This window comes from Vidua macroura, chromosome 2, assembly GCF_024509145.1.
Source record: "Vidua macroura isolate BioBank_ID:100142 chromosome 2, ASM2450914v1, whole genome shotgun sequence".
NCBI lineage: Eukaryota > Metazoa > Chordata > Aves > Passeriformes > Viduidae > Vidua > Vidua macroura.
Window position 1 is genome coordinate 71,669,942 of NC_071572.1, and position 20,236 is coordinate 71,690,177.

A 20,236-nucleotide genomic window follows, 5' to 3' on the forward strand; every position below is an offset into this window, starting at 1 on the left:
GCAGACCTGTGCAGAGAAACCATTTGGGGTGGGGGGGTTGGTTCAGACCAGCTCTGGTTCGACTTGTGGACTGAATCACCATTAGCAGCTTTAAGGCTGCTCCACTCTGCAAGCCAAAGCAGGAGATGGGGCACAAGCAGGAAAGTCTCATCAAAAGCACTCAGGTAATCCAAACTAAAATGCTGAGTCTGAGACACCTCCGGGTGCTCGCAGTGCAATATGCAGGGGAATAATGGAGATGGATATTGGCATATCTTTTACTTACAAAGAAGTTGCTTAACAGGGAAAGCTTTTTTTCCATTCAAGACATCACAGACAATCATCCAACTCTGTGAGGATGCCAGACTCTCATGTCTGCTGTTCAAATAATGGCACTTCTGTTCCTAATCACACCATGGCTGATAATGACATGGGAAGGACAATTTTGCTTATTCTCTTTTTTCCCCTCCTTTAAACAGGTACCTTGAACAAAATGCATATATGTACTACACAGCATCTTCATGTCATTGGAAGAAAATATAAATGCCATGAGTATCTTTCTTGTATAGCTGACCCTCTCTGAAAATGATGAATCTAAGCATATAGAAGTGATAGCTTAATGCAAAATCAGTGTTGAGCATATTCTGCAGAATCTGATCCAAAGCCTGAGGAAGTCTATGGAACCTTTTTTTATCTATGACAGGGCTCTGAACAGACTCATAGAGCAGTTTCCTACAATGTCAAGCAGACTGGTTTAGATGTACCTGATCGTAGGTTCCTCTACAATGTCCACGAAACAAAGACATTTGGAGTGAGAGACTCACAGCATGTAGGGGAGATCTGCCTCTTGTCCTAAAGATCTCAGCAAAACAAATTAAAATATCTGTCAAAACACACAAGATTGAGTCTACAGAGCTCTAAGCACTCTTTGAGATGATGCTCTTGCCTCTCATTGAGCCTTTGGAGAACCAAGAAAAGTGTCAAATCCCAAGGTTTAGTGAGGCAGGAAGTCCTTTTCTCTACTTTCTACTTTTTTTCCTCTGGACATCACTGGCTTTGTTGTGCTTCCCCCTGTTCTCATTTTCTGAGCAGGCAGGGATGACAAATGACCAAAGAATGCATGCCTAGACATTTTCAGTTGGCTTATGACATGGCATGAATTTGCTGTAATGGCAGGAGTTTGTACTCATCATCAGTTTCATTTTTATTCTTGTTCTTTATCTGCCCATCTTTCCTAATACTCACAAGATACAAGGAAATGACATTGCCATAGCCAATTATATTTCAGGTAAAGGATAGCTACTGATGATCAAAGGCTGATACACTTCTCTTCACATGTATGGAAAAAGCATTTTAGTTATTCTGAAGCAGCACTGAAAAATCTACATCCCAATTAAGGTGCAAACTGTGTTTGAAAGGTGCAGGTAAAATGCTCACAAGTCCCCTCTGTGGAGATTGCTTAAGAAATTGCAAGAATGGCATTGTAAGAGCAAAAGAGGCAGAAAACATCACAAATAGGAATGGAATAGGACTAAGTGATACCTCTTCATCCATCTGTGTGCATTTGTCTGTGGCTGTAGGGGTGGCAGTGGCAAAAATCCCTAGATTTTTGCTGCCTATGAGCAGGGATTGCTGCTAACCACCCAGTGTTAGTGGTGAAGGCACCCCAGGAAGCGTGAATATGGCCCCTTGCTGTAGCTAGCTCCCCACATGCTGTGGGGTACAAAGCAATGATCCCTTCTGTCCAATGGTCAGTCACAAGTGCCCATCTGCCCCTCCATCTTTTTCTAATATCAGCTGAAAACATCACTGGTGTTCCTTTCCTGCAGTCTCTCAACATCCTTCGTATGTACACTACTACTTATTGTTTAAAGCAGTGCCTGTGTTATTTAACTCACTGAGCATTTCTAGGATATGGTTTCCATGAAAGAAACTGTGCAGCACCACTCTGTTGAACTGTGAAATAGCAACATCCTTCTCTGTTGGAACACCACCCATAGTTATTCTCAGGTGGTTTTGAAGTCCATAAACACACGCAAACATGCATAGCATGCATACATTTGTGTCTGTGCACATACTTTCATGTGTCTATGGTATGTGTCAGAAGAATGTGATAACCTGTCAGATATTCTGGAAAACCTTTTCTCAGCTGCAGCTTTCTGCACTCTATGCTGTTTATCCTGCATCTTTGGCTATTCCATCACCACACCACACTGTTTTCCAAAGAGCTTTTTTTTGTGGTACTGTGTCTCAAATCCCAGCCATGGATTTTCTCCCCTTCACATCCAAACTGGCCACTTCCTCCTAAGCTGCAGGTTTTTGATAGCAAACATACCCAAAGGATGAAACAAACTGGCCAACCAATTGACAAACACTGTCTCTCTTCTTCAGCCCCAAAGACATTTGGTTTTCACTGTATTATTTTTATATATAAAAACACCAGTACTTCTATTTTGGGCTAACATTGAGTCTGTTTGTGCCTACTATTCTTTCTGATCCACCACAAGACACATTGCAGATGAATCTTCAGTCTCAGGGATCGTGGGCTATTGTGTGGTTTATTTATTTTTTGGCTGTGATTTGTCAGTCTCTCTCTGACTTGTCCCCATGCCACTCCTCTTCCTCTCATTCAGCCATAGGCTTGCAGAGCCCTGGGCTATGCATGCTGTGCGGATCTGTTTTAGTTCCCTGTCAATTATTCCTCCCTGTTTACGGTAACAGCTCATATCACATTTTATTACTGTGGCTCGTGTGCCTTTCACATCATTGCTTTTGAAACACTGAATTTATTCTGAAATGTGTCTGGTTTTCAGTCTAGCTCCTCACTGTTTCCTAATCCCAGGAGGATTTTATTGTTGGTTTTGCATCTTTTTTGCCAGCTGCAGCTGTGTCCATGTTCTGGGATTATTGCTCAGGTTGCTGTGAGAAACATGGAAATGTTTTCCCTTCTCTTCTCTGACCTTCCAAGCCCTTTATCTATGTCTGCCCCTATCTGTTCTCCTTTTTGAGCCTTAAGTGCTGTGCTCCCTTCCTGGCCATTGTGTCGGACACAAAGATGAAATGACCGGGGCGTGTGAAAGCGCTTGACAGCGCTTCAATATTATCTTCTCCTGCAGGATATCACAGTTAACCCTGGGTCTCCACTTCTCTTTACAACTGCCTTATTTTCATTTTGAGGGAACTCAGCGCTCTCAGCAGCATGGAATTAATATCTCAGCTGCTGCCATGCTCAGGCAGAGAGCCAGCTTCCTCTCCCAGCGCGCCGCCCAAGTGTCTCGTGCTTGAGCACCTGCATCCCTGCATGAGTAAGGGCACCTCGGAGCTGTTTGTCCCTCTTGCTGTTCCTCCACGTCAGTGTGCCCCTCTGTCAGGGCTTGATTCCACCTGTGAAGCTGCATTTTCTAGAGGGCAAACAGGATCATTTTAGAGAAGATCTTGCAACCCCTGAAGGAGGGGAGCTGATGTTTCTGATAGGCACTTTTTAAAAACCCAGTATAGCTGATCTGGAGTGGGGAATGGGAGCAATGTACTCTGTTTATAATGTAAACAGGTTTTAAAACTTCCCCAGACACTTGTACTTTTGCCAGCTCCAAATGATAGAAAAGCACACATCAGGTCTCAAAACACAAGATTGTCTTTAAAATTCATTACATTTAAGAATATAAATTTTGAATGTTTATTCACTCTTCCCCCTCTGGGCCTGGAATTGTATTTGATAGAACCTTTCTTCTTTGAGAAAGGAAACTTTTACCTCAGATACTGGAGCATGGAAAATGCACAGAGAGGTTACAGCTCCGGAACAGCTCAATGCTTCAATGACTTTGGCAAAACTTAATTTTACTACTCCCGGGTTTAGGGTTTTGGGAAAAGGAGGGATAAAAGAAGATAGGTCTGGATGGAAGAAGTAGGAGAAACCCCTGGAGAGACTGATGCTGAGAAAAGAGGTTGCTTCTACCTCCAAGACTTGCTGTCCCCCACCAATTCCAAAAACTCAGGCTCCTCTTTCATTAGCACAATGTAACTTGTCTTGCCACAGCTTGGGCAAAGTAGGCTAAAAAAGTATGACTTTTCTACCCCTAAGAGCCTCTTGTCCTGGTTGACAAGATCTTCCCTACCTCTAGAACCCCCTCCTTCTTATATCCTGGCAGAAGTCTCTCTAGGAAAGGATTTTAGGGTGATCAGGATACAAGCTGCATCCAGAAGGTCGGGGACCAGACACACATGTTTTTTCCTGAGGGTGGCAAAAACAACCAGGAGAAATTTGGGGAGCATTTCACCCAAAGTGTGTATCTGGCTATTGCAGGAAGAGAGAGCATCCAGGAAAGTGAGGGCTCCACAGAGTTATCAGTGTCTTGCAGAGCTGAGGAAGCTGGTTCTGAGCAGCTTTTGTACTACAACTACACATGCTCCAGTGTAGCTATTCAAGGCAGGCATTAGAGATTTCAATCACAGTTTGAGGCTCTCAATGAACTTGGAGCAATCTACACTCTTTCTAAACCCCAGTTTGCCTTTTCTAAGAGATAGCAAGAGTGATACCCTTCTACTACAGAGGACCCATTGAGAACTTTTTAGTTCATGTTAATAAAGCAGGTGGATACCCTTCAGTTACTACAGGAAAGACATGCAGAGCATTTTGGTTTATTGTGGTTGTATGAAAACTGAAACTCTTGCCTATTTTCTACCAAAAAGCATAATACCTTTAGAAAGCCTTTCCTGACAGCAGGAAGGAAGCAACAAGCCAAATCACAAAACAAATCTCTGAAGTTCAACATGAAGACACAGAAAACTTAAATACAGGCTATTCCTCAATGTAGCACCACTAAATGTAAACTGGGTAACCAGCTGAATAATCACAGCTGCTGATGATTACTTGTGAGCACTCCTGAAAGCAAAGTGTGACCCTAAATGTTATCTGCTGGGAAAGAATAGAAGCCAGCTTTTCCTTCCAAGAAATAAGATAGCTTCCAATACACACAGGTAATGGAAGACAGGGAACTAGAACACCAAGAACACTACATCAATTGCTAAAAAATAGGTAAGGAATTAATAACATAGTTGTGTGAGCAGCTACAGCAAAATAAGGTGATAAATAGCAGACAACTGGGGCTTATAGTGCATCTGAAAAGCCAATTTAATTATATTCTTTGAAAGGATAACAAGCCTAGTGGACAAAAAATACTCCACAGTAGCTATGTCTATTGTTCCCTGAGATGACCTTGTATGTGGATTACTGAAATCTGAATGGTACTTCTCAAACCCCAGCTCTTCCAGCGTGTGCCAAATGCAGGGAAGTGTGTCCCGCCACGCAGTGTTTTGCAGCCAACACACTCATTTTAAACCCCACGGCTGTTCTAAGCATGTTTTCTCACCCTCCACATCTATGAAAGCCACTGAATGAAAAGTGGATTACGTCACATCCTTTTTTATACGAAGGATCTGAATCCTCAACTTCAAACTACCAGAGGGGCTCAGGAGCACAGCTATGCAGATGTTTTGCTGCTAGAGCAAGCAGTAGAGGCAATGCACACAATTTTGGTTTATTTTGCCATCAGATGGTAGTCAGCAGTTTGCTGGAGGTGGAAAAATTGTTGGAGCTGTAAACAAACACCCTCATCCAAATGCATCACAAAGGCTGTTGCTCAAAGGTATGCTCTTCCCTCCTCCTTGTCACCCACTCGCCTGCCTGATCTCCCATGCTGGGAGGTGGCATTGTTCAAGCATCCTGACTTGTTTCAGCCAGCATGGGAGGAGCTCACTCCTTGGCTCTCTGTCAGGCAACTAGAAAGGGCTCCAGGAGAGGGATAGAAGGGTGTAAATTTAAGGCAGACACTCTCTGAAGAGGAGCTCCGTTTGGAACTCCAGCCATGGTCAGTATATTGGCATTATTGCAATGAAAGGTGTTTGTTCCCTGTGTCCTGGGTTTGGATCTACAAACACCATGAGCTCCAGTGGTTAAAAACAGCATAGTTAGCACAAGGACTTTATTAGTATCAATGCTAGAGCCTAAAACATGATCCAAGGGTGGAATGGGTGACATGGATCAAATCTGCTAACATACAGGTATTAGAAAATTCATGAACCTCACTGTGGTCTTGCTACTGGAGGAGGACAGAAGTCCATCTTCTTGGGAGGGGTCACACAAGAACACAGTTTGGTCTATTTCTCCTGAGATCTGGAACAAGTATTTGACTTCCCTATCCCCTCCTGGTTTTTGCTGTCAGTTGCATTCTACATGACTTTGTCAGCCAGGTGGATGGCATCTGTGCTCTGGTGGGGGAGCTGGAACTAGATGACCTTCAAGGTCCCTTCCAACCAAAACCACTCTGTGATTCTATGATTTTATGAGTCCTCTCTTATCTTTATGTTGAATGACAAGGAAACAAGAGAAGCTATTTCTTTGTGAAATTGTAAACAAGTCTCTGCTGCAGGAGTGTCAACTGATGATACCTCTGCCTTGTACAAAGCCTGATGAAAAACAGCCAAACACCCAGGATAAGTGTTAGTGGTGGAGAGTTAATCAAGGAGGTCTTCTATCATGCCCAAGCAACCCCTCTCAGTTTGAGAGTCTGCTCTTACCTGCAGAATAGAAAGAGGGAAGCATGTACAAAGCTTGGAAGGTGAGAATACACAAAGCGCAAGCTAGAAGAATGAGCTGAAATCAATTAATTGAAGTTCAACCCCAACAAATAAAGGAAAGGATGAATAAACATGAGTACAGAGAAATTAAGAGATCACAGAAAAGAGTCCTAGGGTTAATGAGAACATAGTCAAGAGAGAATTGCTAGATGAGGCTGGCATAAATGCACAAAATGTATTATCAGATGGATATTGGGATTAATAGGTGTCATGACTTTAAATAAGTAATGTAGCTGGAGAGTATTGAAGCATGTTTTGATCAACACAATTCAAAACATATATAAGCCAAATGGATAGAAATAAGACAAAAGAACGAAAGAATTAGCAACTCTGCACCTATTTTGTTTGTTTAAAAAACCCCCAACACTCAGTGTAAAGCTTTCTTAATGCTGATATGAGTAAGTCTCCTGACTGGAGAGCTTAGAAGAATAGGACCTTGGTTCCCCCCTTCAGGAGGGAAAATGGAATTGGCCATTTCTAATTAGGCACATTTTCAGGAACTAGAGTTTGTTTACTCATGCTGTGGTTCCACATGCTGTGTTTTTCTGCTTTATTCCCAAGCAGAAATACTCCTAACTAATATGTTACTGCTGTGGCTGTGCCCATTGGAGGGCACAGGGAACATACACAGAGGCTTTAGAGAGGGTGAAGCACAGCTATGCAGTAACTTTTTGGACTGGGGACAGGGATGCAAAAGTATTAAAAAAGGGAAGAGAGCTCTGCTTACCAGCCTCTAAATCATTGTCAGGAAGCCCCTGTTCTCCAGACTCAGACCAGGCCCTGGATGATCCTTGTACCTCCCAAGGCTGGCCTGGTGATTGTAAGGTGACTTCACAGCAAAGACCAAGTCAGACCATTTGCAAAGGTGCACAGATGATGTGTGATACCTGACTGAAGCAGCACCAGTGATGCCAGATTTTAGACAGGTGTTGCCAAACTCAGAAGGAGGACAAAACCAAAAGTGATGAGCCACACCAGAAGGCACAGATTTAACTGGAGAAGCAGAGGAAAGTGTGTCCCCCGATACCTGCGAGTAAGTGGAAAAAACTATCAGTTCTTCCAGTTCTTCCACTTATATAGTAGCAGCTGCTATACCATGTCAAGATATCCACTACAGTTTCAGTTTAGTATGGGGGTGAGCATGGACTACCATCCTGCAAAGGAACAGAGTGGAATGGAAGAGGAAAGAAAAAATCCCAAGGGACAAATAACTTAAATAATTTTAAAAATAAAACACAACCAGGATATCTTACAGGTCAGGATAGGCACTGTAAACATGATAGAAAATTTTTAATCTTTATTTTAAAATTAACTTGTTGTATTGGTCACTGCAGAAAAACTGAACACTAGCTGAGCACAAACCGCTGGCTTCTTGTTCTGAATCAAATATAACAGCAACAGCCCAGAGCAAAGTTGACTGTGGAAACAATTTACTGCTGGGCTTTGGTACCTCAGCTCTTGCGAACTTGTTAACTCTTTCACTGATGATGCTTAGTGGAGAAATACCCGGTTACCACAGCTACACCTACACTGCTAAAGGCCATCCACCTTAAGAGATGCTTACTCTCTTTTCCAAGCCAAGTCTTGTAGTGGAGCAGTCCCCTGGTTGGTGCTAGGTCCCTCTAGAGAATGTCTACATGCTCGCCCTGGGCATCCTCTCAACTCCCCATGGAGCTCACAGGACCTAGGGACAAAACCCTTTCCTTCTTTCCTTTTCTTTCCTTCTTTCTCAGTTCAGTGTGTGTTAAAACAAAAGCCCTGTGCTGCAGGCCCAGCTGTTTTTAAGTGGGTACATGCGATAAAGGTTGGTGGAGGCATTAAATTCTCCAGTTCCAGCTCTGTTTGCCTAGATAGTGACTCACCTCACATGTTTCAGATCAGCTCCTTTTGAGGAGAGGAGGTGTGATACAGGTCCCACAGCCGTGCGGAAGATGAGACTCTGTTATGCTTGCAAGACAGGTCTTAATTACAAAGTGAAAATTGTTATTTCATGTTAAAGTGGTGGGAGAAGATATATGAAAGCCGAGGAAATATTCAGTAACTGCTGAAAAGGACACACAACACCCAGACACAAGGAGATGTCTCATTAATTACTTGCTTTAGTCTCCTTTGGGCTCAGAACACAGCAGCAATAGAATTACTTTTGTTAGCATCTGTGGGTTCTGTTTTGACTAAGCTTTGTGTTTTCTATTTATACATTAATGGTTTTTGACATGTTTCCTTTTGGTGTGGGAATTAATTACCTACAATTTATCTAGAGACTGTACTTAATCCACATGTCAATCATTCATGTTTCGTGGTGTTTCACAGACAGCAGAAATAAGGACTACTGAGAATGGAGCAATCCTGCCAGCATATGTGGAATCATTCAGGGCTACAGCTGTTAGTTACCAGCCCAAGTAGGTATGTGATATTTGACAACTGAATTTCACACCAAAAAGAAAGCACAATGAACACAATGAAGCAGTAGCTGTCACCAACTGAATTCCAGAGAAAACCTCTCCTCCTAGAGACCAGCTTTGTCATTCTATTTCACTTGTTCAGTATTTTCTATTGCAAGTCTTGAAGAAATCTCAGAGAAAAATAAGAGGAGTTAGTGAGGGACTAAGTTACTACGATGTTGTAAACGGCTATCTTTCCCACAGATAAAGCGTAGCTCAAGCATAACTTCAGACTGGCAAGAGGCCTGCGTTGTGATATCACCTCCTAACCCCAGTCAAAATGTATGACCAGAGCTGTCAAGTGCTGTATTATGAGCAGGAAAGCACTGAAGTTTGAACTGAGGTCTGAGTTTCCTGGAATTTGAAAGATACTGCTGTCCAAGGGACTTGTTTCAGAACTGCTCCTTGTTAAATGGAGTTTGTTACTCTCCTGAAAACAGCTTAGCCCTAAGAACCATCTACATCCATAGCTATTTGCCAGGGAGGGAGGGTCAGGAGGGTGCATCAGTAATTGCAGCTGCTCTGGAGCTAGAGCCTATAATGCAGGTTTGCCTGCATTATCCACTTGCTCCTTCCCACCTCATTCCCAAAAATAATGGAACACGAGACACAGTAATTTGGTCACCTCTCCATCGTGCTTTGTCAGCGCTACCCATGATCTTGGCAGTTTATATTTATCCAGGGAGAGAGGAGGCAAAACAAAAAAAATGAAAGAAAGATGGAGGAGTGGATGAGAAACAAACAATTTCTAAGACTGTAAAACCCGCAGGCTTTAGTTTTATGGCATCATGGTGGATGGCTGCACAATGAAGAGCTGGCTTCTGTTGATAGCAACACTATCAGCAATTTCCCATCCAGCTGGGAAAGGTTTTTTGTTAATACACATCATGATTTTAATAGCATGTGTGTAGGTGGTGAAGAATTGGATTTTTTTTTTTTAACTTTATAATCAAGGTGAGAGGAGGCAAGCACAGTACATGAGAGAGAAACATGCAGTGTCAAAATACTCTTATCTATTATTGCCCAGGTCACATGGGCAGATCTGTCCCACCTCCCACTTACTGACTGGTCTTAAAGTCAAGAAATGTACCCTCCTGGAGCACTTTGATTTTTTGATTTATTTATTGTAAAAACTGAGCTAAAAGTGGTGACAAAATACCACTGAGTGTATCTGTTCATCTTAGAGGTTAAAAATGATTGCTCACACTTTGCTCACACAAAAAAGTGTCTACATGCAGACCTCAATGTAAAGTCTGCCTATGGAAAGGAATCGGAACAGTGTTTGTTTAGTACAAAGTGAAGAGGAATGTGCAAAAAACCAAAACCCAGCAAGGCAAGGCAATTAGTACTTTTACTGTTAATAAATGTAAATGTAATAGAAAACTTGAGCTTAGCACTTTGGTGACTCGGGATTAAAGCACAGCCTGCTTAATTTTCACAAGGACATTTTCTCTCTACCCTAATGACAGGGACACCAGCTCCACTGATGCTTTTTGGTGTGCCTTGCCCAGAGCCTGCAGAAAGGGAGTACCTTCCTGGCCCCAGCCACATGCTCCTGCGACTCCCCTGCATTAGTTTTAAGCTGTAGAGGTTCTGCAACAGCAGGGTGGGCTGAGTGAACAAGCTGATCTGGCAGAAAACTGACATTGAGCAAATAGTTTCAGCACATTGATCTGACTTACACATGTAATCTCACAAGATTTGGTACAAGGGATGGAACACAATGCAAGGGAGAGATGGCTGGTGTAAGGGCAGAGGAAGTCAGGCTGACCTGTCATCACCAACGCAGAGCCCAACTGAGTGGTCACCCGTGACAGCTTTGTTGTTTGGGATTCTTTTCCTCTTTATAAAGAAAAGGGAAGATTGATTGAAAGCCTGTGTAGTTGGCCTGGTGCCAGTCCCATAAATAATATCAAACCAGCCCTGTACTAAGCTTGCTGCCCCACAGAGATGGACACAGATGTGCTAAGGACTCCTCTACGCTCACCATTGGGAAGGACAGAGAGCCTTATCCTGCTGACAATCCACTGTACACCCACAAACACATTTCAGCATGTGCTGTCTCCAAGGATGGCACAGTGTCCTGGTTTCTGTGCCACATTTGGCAGGATCAGCCATGTTTGGTTAGCATGCCGTAAACTTTCCAACCCTTCAAAGTGGCTTTTATGTCTGAAATGTTTCTTGGTGATTCCATATCCTTGGCCCTAGGACTCTTTTTCCCTCTGCACATTCCCTGAGGGTAATTTCATCCACACAGATTCAACAAGCATCACGATCCTGACAAACACAGTAGTGACTGGTGTCACTCTCCTGTCCAAACTAACATCTCAGCTTTCATCTGACATAATTTTTGGGCTAAATAGCTGTCAACTTCAATTCAGTATGACCAAAACAAAAAGCATATTTTGATTTTTCCCATTCTCCCCCACCTTGTGTTTTTTCCCCTCCTTCTCTGTTAGTCCCTCTTCTCTTCTCTTCTCTTCTCTTCTCTTCTCTTCTCTTCTCTTCTCTTCTCTTCTCTTCTCTTCTCTTCTCTTCTCTTCTCTTCTCTTCTCTTCTCTTCTCTTCTCTTCTCTTCTCTTCTCTTCTCTTCTCTTCTCTTCTCTTCTCTTCTCTTCTCTTCTCTTCTCTTCTCTTCTCTTCTCTTCTCTTCTCTTCTCTTCTCTTCTCTTCTCTTCTCTTCTCTTCTCTTCCCAAAAATGTTGAAAACCTACGGCCTTGTCCTAACACCAGTATCTAGTCTGTATCAGCTTTGTCCCAAATTTCTCACCCTGTCTTTTTTAAACCTTGCTGCCTTGCATTGCATATTCTAAAATCCACCCTGTCTTGTTCATTGACTCAACTACATCTGTCAAATGCAGTAGGTTTGTCAGCTCCTGTCTCTACAACACCAGTGAGAACAGAGATTTTACTGCATTATTACCTTTCTACTTACAAGCCAGAGCAGGCTGTGTGGCAGAAGAAAACGTGGCCCAAACAAGACATTTCCAAAAACATTTGTGATGCAGCCAGAAAAAAAAAAAAAGCACAAGAGCTTCTTGCTTCATGAATTCTGTATCTGTGAGGTTACACCAAGCAAAAACTGAGATTCAATATGTTTTTATACTTGCAATTGTTAAAGCTTACTTAAAATGAATGCAAATCTTCATCTCAGCATGATAGCAAGGGGTTGAAAATATGGTGTTTTTTATTCAGAGGTGATTTTAATGTAGTACCAGAAAGATGGTTTTAGAGGACCTTCTCTACCTCCAGGTGTAATTGTGTAATTCCTAGAAGTTGGAAAATTTTCAAAAAAGTTGAGGTCAGCTTAATTTGGCTCCTTTTCCAAATTAAAAGAGCATCTAAATAAAATATAATGACCCCTTTCTTCCAGAAAATATTTTGTGAGGTGGGGTTCTCCCAGAGCTCAATGAAGAGCCTCTGGGGATTTCCTTGCTGGATGAGTCTAGTGTGGAGGCTGTGTAAGCAAATGCCTTAGAGGAAGTGAGAACAGAATAGCTGCTTAAGAAGATTAATGAGTGGATTCCTTAAGCTACTTATGGGAAAGGTGATCTCTTATGTGTGAGCCAAAGACAATTAAAATGGGTCAATTACCCTGTCAAATACAACATGTATCCAGAGTTCAAGTTTTATATATTCACACCAGAACCAAAATCAAGGGAGAGGGAAGACCTTCTGGAGCTCTACAGGGCAGAAGATGAATATGAGTTGGTGAAGGGAGAGAACACTTCCTGCAGCTTCCAGAAGCTCCACACTTGTGCGCAGGTAAATGCTGATGTGCTAAGTCCTGTCAGTGGTGTACAGGACAGTGTTTGCCTGCATCTGCAGCATCCTTCAGTGTAACAGAGCCAGAACAAACTGCAGAGACAGAAAAACGTGCAATTTAACACTTGTGGTGTTTTGACCCTGGCTGGATGCCAGTGCCCAAGAAAGCTGCTCTGTCACTTCCCTCCTCAACTGGAGAGAGCAGGGGAGAGCAAATATAATGAAAGCTCATGAGTTGAGATAGGATGGGGAGAGATCACTCACTGATTACTGTCATGGGCAAAACAGTCTCAATTTTGAGAAATTAACTGAATTTATTAAAAATCAAGTCAGAGCAGAATAATGCAAAGTAAAAAAAAAAATCTTAAAAACACTTTCTCCCCACCCCTTCCTCCTTCCCAGGCTTAACTTTATTCCCAAATTTCTACCTTCTCCCCTCCTAGCAGCGCAGGGAGAAGGGAATGGGTTGGTTTTGCTGCTGCTTTCTCCTCAGGGAGAGGAGTCCTTCCCCTTCTCCAGCGCTGTGTCTCTCCCACAAGAGATACTTATCCATAAATTTCTCCAGCATGACTCCTTCCCATGGGTTGCAGTTCTTCACAAACTGCTCCAGTGTGAGTCCCCTGCAGGGTCACAAGTCCTACCAGCAAACCTGCTCCAACATGGGCTCCTCTTCCCACAGGGCCACAGGTCTTGTTAGGACTCTGCCCCAGTGTGGACTTCCCATGAGGTCACAGCCTTCTTCAGGCATCCACCTGCTTCAACGTGGGGTCCTCCATGGCTGCAGGTGGATCTCTGCTACACCATGGACCTCCATGGGCTGCAGGGGGACAGCACATCTCACCAGGGTCTTCACCACAGGCTGCAGGGGAATCTTTGCTCTGGCACCTGGAGCATCTCCTGGCCCTTCCTTCTGCACCAACCTTGTCATCTGCAGAATTGTTCCTCTTACATATTCTCATTCTCACTTGTCTCTTCACTGGCCACAATTACTTCTGCCCAATATTTTTTTCCCTTCTTAAATAAGTTATCACAGAGGCCTGGTGGGCTCAGCCTTGGTCAATGGCAGGTCCATCTTGAAGCCAGCTGGCTTTGGCTCTGTCAGACATGGGGGAAGTTTCTCGCAGCTTCTCAAAGAAGCTGCTCCTGTAGGCCCCACCCTGTTACCAAAACCTTGTCAGACAAACCCCAGTGCAACACTGAAGCAAAACCATTTCTTATGTAGAGGAGTCAAATCCTGACTATATGAGCAAAGAGGATGTGAGGAACTATACCCTTTTTTAGTTCCTTTGTAAAGAACTAAAGCCTTTTTTTTCTTCTAAATAAAACACAGTGGCATCAGTAGCATCAAAATAGAAAAACCTTAAAACACTAAGGATGCAGAACAGATTATATTTTAGCACAAATATTTGGGAAGACAAACCCACCTTGACAGAATGAGTTTTGGTGAGCCTAAACTAAATGCAGTGATCAAAATACTAAGTCAGTGATATATTTAAAAAAATAGTCTGATGAGAAGTAGAAACATTCTTTGTTCCATCAGTCACTTGAAACACATTTCCTTCCAAATGTGTCTAGAATCTGCCCAAGCATCAGTGTATGTAAATTCAGAGATGAAAGCAATAATTCATAGTGGTAGGAAAGCATAAGGTATTTCTAGTATGAATGCCAATCATCCTCCATAGGCTATATTGCTGAGTGAGGAATAGGAGGTGAACATGCACCTGATCAAACTGAACATGCCAGAAGGCACAAAATCCATAACATGTCTGGGGATCTTAATATTCAAAATGAGTGAGAGCTTTGGTTTTACAGCTTGTCTGTGAGCACATGGTAGATGCAAAGCAAGGCCTGGGATGTTGTGTTCATGTTTACCAAGAATGGAAAGCTTAGACACTCCTCCTCCTGGTTTTTCAAAAAATGCTGGGCTTGTAAGGAAACAGAGTCTGTGCTGTCTGAAGGACAAGAGCCTTTGATGAATCACCCAAACTCCTACATCCCAGGCACCACTAAGCAAACTTAAATACCAAATAAATTACTGTTTGTATCCGTTATACCTATTCACCTTCAAACCTGCCAACAGGTAAAACAAATGACTAAAATATGTGACAAATGAGTTAGAGGTACAATACTTCATTTTGGCTGTGTGTTATTTAATAACTGCCAGATTCCTGGTGTTATCCTTTAGACCAGGATTTATAGTCTTATTTGTTTTACAGAGATGAGAAAATAATTCTCAAAAATACAGAAAGCTGAATTCTATTAGGAAGAAACTATCAAAATGTTCCATATGATTTATCACTCTGAACACTTTCCTAACACTGGAGTCAAAGATTAAAAGTGATTTTCCTTGTGGATAGAGATGAGCATGATGTGACGTACATGAGTGGGCTATGTAATTATTTGCTAGTCACTTAGTAGAACAATAGAGAGAATGTTTAATCTTTTGCCTGGATTTGGGTAATAAGGCATGGCTTGATGACACAGATGGGATAAGCAAGCCCATCAGTCTGGTGTATTCCACCTAGGAGGTGGTGGGTCTGCCTGAGAGAGACTTGAATTTGCAATGGGGACCATGGTCTCTACCAAATATTTCAGAAAAGTGCTCCTGCATTTTTCCGGGAAACTGCTTTGATTCAATGGTCATCACACAGAACTTGAGATGTAGGACAGCTGTGCTTAATTCTCCACTGACAAATGCATCAAACATCTATAAAGGATAGAAGTGGAAGTCAGTGACAGCTATTTTGGACTAGGTTGAGTCAACATGAAGACTGAACCTGTATGTCAGGTTTAGAAGATGATTCTAGTAGAAATAAAATGCAAGCAACATTTAGAAAAATAATTCTGATCTTTTCAAAGCAGACATTTCCTTTTTAAATTTATATTTGGATATTTACTTCAATATATTTTAAATATATTAATATTATTTTGAGCTTCTGAACTGGAAAACAGATAATTCCTATCAATTTACATATTGATTATACACTGAAGAATTAAACTCAGATCTGTCCTGAGGTGGATTCTCATTTCCTCCAGGTTTGAAGAAATGGCCATTAATAGGACTGCACACACACAGATTGCAGAGGGACAGACTTTGTGTTCAGCATTGTGTGGCAGATCAGCCCTGCACTAACTTCTTAGCTGGAAAAGCGCTCTGCAAATATCCACTACCTGAAGGATGCACATGGGATGGCAAGGATGCCAAGCCTCTGAGACAACTCAATCCAATCCAATACAGGCACTACACACCAAATTCCTATTTGATATATCACACTGGCACAAAGAAAATCCCTGACTGTGAGAGAGAACAAGGGCTGAGGAATAATACAGCTGTCATTTCTGGCATGAGGAAACATTTTTTAAACTTTTAGAACTGATTGGATTTTCACTGCTAACATTTCTGCCAGACTTCCTTTCAACAAAGTATCAAGACTAGGATGGAGTATTTCATAGAATACTTGCAGAGGAGACAGAATGGTTGGATCTGCCTTCACTTTGCTCTTAAATTAAGATTGAAGGGGGGAAAGGGAAGGCATAAGAGCCATTTCAGCGATTAGATTCACCCATGGAATAGCTCAACATGACATTAATTCTTAGACAGCTGATTAGGTGGTTTGCAGTCCTGTGCTGAAGGACGTGGCTGTGGTCAGGATGTGGTCCAGGTTTGGGGGATGGTTTGGGAGACAGGGTGATTCTATAGAGTAGCAGCAAGGATTTTTTTCATAAACTTCAAAAGAAGGTTGGAAGTCAGACTGCAGGTAGCATTTGTTCCCTGGAGCCTTCTGGTTAGGCTGTTTATTATGAAGAGTTCTTTAGTCAAAAAGAGACAAGGGTATTGGTCTTGCAGGTCAACAGCAATTTGCAGAATATATCAATTGTTAAAATGAAAGGTGCAAACATAAAACTGAGTGCTCTTAATAACAAAATGATTGAAGTACTGGAATGTGAGCTCCATTTTACCTCTGCTTTGCTTTTCTCTCTCTACTTTGATCTTTCCAACTATTTTTTAAATGCAAATATCTACACTATTAAGGTCCATCCACACAAAATGCAGTCACTGGCTCTTGAAGAAGATTTTTCTATGAAGGTTTTTCACAAATAGACCAGAAATGTGGTATCTGATGTTTTGTGAACTGACACATTATATTTTTGGTTCCTATGATTCATCAAACTAGTTTGAGTGAATGGAGATTTTTACCCTGTAATTTAAACTGAAGGATATTGAAAGACAGCTGAAATTTTCCCCAGCTAATAAGAAGTCTCTTTTCTGTGAACATTGGAAGAAACCTGCCCAAAAATGCAAACTGTGATGATGGCTTTTCTATAGAGCAAGTGCAGACTCATTAAATGTATTTTTTTTTTCCTTTCAAACTCCTTATGCTTTTAAATGAATTCAAAGACTTTGTTTCAAACTTGCAAGACTGTGTGGGTTTAAAAGCAACCAAGACACGTAGCCCAGTCCTAACTGAGACCTTTGTTACGGCAGAATCTAGTAAAGTGAGCTAACAATTTGCAATACATTGGCTGTCACTTCAAATGTCAGTGATAATTTGCAAAACACTCAGAGCAATAATGGAAAAAGGCATAAAACGTCAAATTTGTAGCATAGCTGACAACAAAAAGAATATTCACTGTGAATTACAGTCTTCCTGACTTGCTAAAGCTCTTACTGATTTTGCTTTAATAAAGGATATTCTCCTCTCAAGGGATTTAAATACAGTAGATTATCTAACGTGCTTAACTGATGCTTGAAGTTCCTTATCTGAAAGCTTATCCTTGATGACTGGGAAATCTGTGATCTCTTGCAAACATGTTTGGGAGCGTGACTGGTCAGTTTGGTGGATCTGTTATCTGGATAGGTACAGATTTGGTCAAGGACCCCAGCATTCCCTTGCATTGAAAAGCTAATGGCTATTCCATTTTTGTAGGTGTCTTTTTTTAGAAAAGGCATCAGCTCCTGCTGTTTTGCAGCTCCTAGAGAAGATGAAAATGTTCAGAATGGAAAACATCCACAAAAAAACTCAGAAATGTATATATTGATCAAAAGTCAGACATGTGCTTGATGGAAATGAAAACTTCAGAGTACAACTCTGCTTTCCAAAAACCTGTGCCAGTTACTAAAAATATTTTAATGAACCAGTACACCTTCAGATGCATTGGATGTGCACAGGCTGGATTGCAGTCCTGGGTCATTAGGAGTTCAAATAGCCTGGCTCACAGCAGGAGTTGGAAAAGCCAGACCATTTTATAATCCTTATTGAAGGGGTAAGAGGGGAAACAGGGAGCTAAACTACATGACAGACGGGGATCTATAAAATGAAGTGTAAGGCAAAAGGATTAAGAGGAAGCAGTAGAAAACTGTGCATGGAATACAATGCAAGCTGGATGCAGAGAGAATACCAAAAAGTCAGTCTGAGAGCTACAATAAAGGTGGATAAGAAATCTCTAGCAACATGGTACATGGTATATATTAACTACCCTAGAATTTATCAAGCCTCTTTGACCTCTTGTGTGTCCCAGGCAAGGCCCCACATTCTCTTGACTAGAACCCAAGTTATCTCAATTTGACATCCCAGATATCTGCAGACTTACTATAGTAAAAAAGCAAGTTACTGCTGTGCAATCCTCGAGGCTTCAGCTCCTCTGTGGTTTCTGTAACACCTTGGACCCCACAACCTGTTAGAAAAGGTCCCCTGCTTCAGAGCAACCAAATCTAGGTTGAGTCCCAGAGCCCTGGGAGAACCCTCTGCAAAAACCCCCATTGCTCTGTCACAACAGGGCAGTCTCTTTGCCCCCAGCTGCTGTTCAGGTGGCTTGGACATCTCTTCACTGAGATATGCAGCCCTTCCTGAGCAGGGCATGTATTTGCAATGCAGCTCAATAGGCCACCATCACAATGAATTTTTAGTGGACACCTGAGCCGAACCACATTTAACAAAAGTGGGGCTACCCTCATCTTTCTGTCTAGGTCCGTGGCTCTGCTTTTCTTTGCACTGGCTCTAGGGCTTGTCTGACTCTGTGCAGAGCTAATCCAGCTCATTAACCCCAAATAAAACTATTGGCTTTCCTAGTAAATGAATGCATTGCTGAAGGGACAACCCCTCCCCCCCTCCCCACAAGAACTCAAATGGATACAGGACCTTCCTTTTCAACAGCAATGAGAACATATCACCTCAAGCTGAGGTGATTTATCCATGGGGAACTCTACCCATGGGCTAATTTACACCTGTACTTTGCCTACTGCACAAAATGGAGTCCTTATTACAAAATTACATTCTCAGTTTTGTACAGACACATTCCACAGCTTCTTCATTAAGAAATCTGGTCTCAGAGCATGCATAAAAGATCTCATTTTTATGGTAAATATTTCCATCCTGTACTTCTGAAAAGAAAGAAAAATGATAATGTATTAATATTACATGAGGATGATGAATTATCTTTCTATCCATTGACACCTCTGTAGGATGAGAATGGCACTGCTGTTTTTCAGTCAGCAATCTCTATGGCACCTGAGTATCCAAAGATCCTTAAAGAGTAGGAGACTTCCAGCCTTCTTATGTTAATTTTTAACAGCTCTTTTTACAGCTAATATTCAAAGAGTGAAAGGAAAGCTCATGTTATTCCAAGAATCAAGCAGAATGACCAAGGTAATAACAGACCTGGCATCCTTGGTAATCCTAGACAAAACAGTGATGTTATGTGAATTAGAGCAGTCATGCTATGTGTGATTCAATCAATAAAGAGTTAAAACAAGTCCACATGGCCTTATGGAAACAAGACTTGATAAGCAGGCCTGACTTCAGTTTTTGATGCAATTACAGGTTTGTTTGATCAAGGTAACCACATGGATGTGATAGACTTGGACCTTCCTAATGAATCTGATTTAGTACTGCTTGACATTTTGATTAAAACATTAGCATTATATAGCCTTAATAAAACACATTAAATAGATTAAGATCTGGCTAATTGATGGAGTTCAGCAAGCTGTTCTAACCAGATATTCAGCACTGACTGGGGATATTTTTAGTGGAGCTCTGCAGGCAGGAACACTATGCTTGCTGCCTGCCATTCGATGTTCTGGAATTACACAGAAACATGGGCAACACTGGCAAATATCCCACAGTGTAATGAGGAATAGGTAGCTAAGCAAAGTCACAGTTTTGTCTGCATTGGCATAGATGTGTTTCTGGTATTTGATTACATAGTTTTCTTTCATTTTTCTAGAGGCACAGAAGCTCTTTGTCAGGGTGTAGTAGCAAGGCTGTGGTCTAGTCTGCTGCTGGTGGGCATACAGTGATTTCTCTCAAGGGTCATTGCTTTTAACTGCTAACACATGGATTATCAAAGGGACTCACATGAATCACTTAAGAAGTGTCAACTGTGAATCCATCACTTACTGCACACTTCTGCATGTA